Here is a 900-nt window from a genome sequence, read left to right on the forward strand (position 1 = left end):
AACAAGAAAGAGAGGATTAGAATAATAAGAGGACTTTTCCTGTATCTAACTGTTATGTTAATCATGAGTTTCTGGCAGACTACATTTTCAGGATTTAGATACAGATGTGCACTCAGAATGGGTGCATGTAGGCAGCTGGGTAGATACTCAATCACCGAATAGCCTATCAAAATGTTTTCTAGTTTTCCTCCAGGGCAGCCTGGTGAAGTTGTTCACTGAGCCCCTGATGTACACCTCTGATATAACGGTAAGCCGCATTCAAGTCCCCTCTCAATCGTCTTTTCTTTAGGCTGAAGAGTCCAAGATCCCTCAGTCTCTCCTTGTATGGCTTGCTATGCAAGTCTCTGATCATATGGGTCACCTCTTCTCTGGACACTCTCAAGCTTTAGCACATATTTGTTGAAGTGTGGCACCCAGAACTTGATGGAATACTCCATCTGTGGCCGCACCAATGTTGAGTGAAGTGGGAGAATCACTTCTTTGGATTTACTGGAGATGCATCAATTGATGCATACCGGAGTTTTATTGGCCCTAGTTCCTACTGCATCTCATTGCTGGCTCATCTTCATGCTGGGTTCTATTGTTACCCCCAGATCCCTTTCATTTGTAGTGCTGGTCAGGTTAGTGATGCCCAGCCTGTAGGTGTGCTGGGGGTTCTTCCTTCCCAGATGCAGCACTTTGAATCTCTACATTAAACCTCATCTGGTTCTGTTCTCCCCAGCATGTGAGCCTGTCTAGGTCTGCTTGTATCTGTAGCCTATCTGTGGGTGTGTTTGCACAACCCCATATCTTGGTGTCATCTGCAAACTTGGCCAATGGTCTTTTCACCCCCTCATCCAGGTCATTGATGAAGATATTGAACAGAACTGGGCCAAGTAATGACCCCTGGGGTACGGTGCT

Source organism: Alligator sinensis, unplaced genomic scaffold (genome assembly GCF_000455745.1).
Source record: "Alligator sinensis unplaced genomic scaffold, ASM45574v1 scaffold33_1, whole genome shotgun sequence".
Lineage (NCBI taxonomy): Eukaryota > Metazoa > Chordata > Crocodylia > Alligatoridae > Alligator > Alligator sinensis.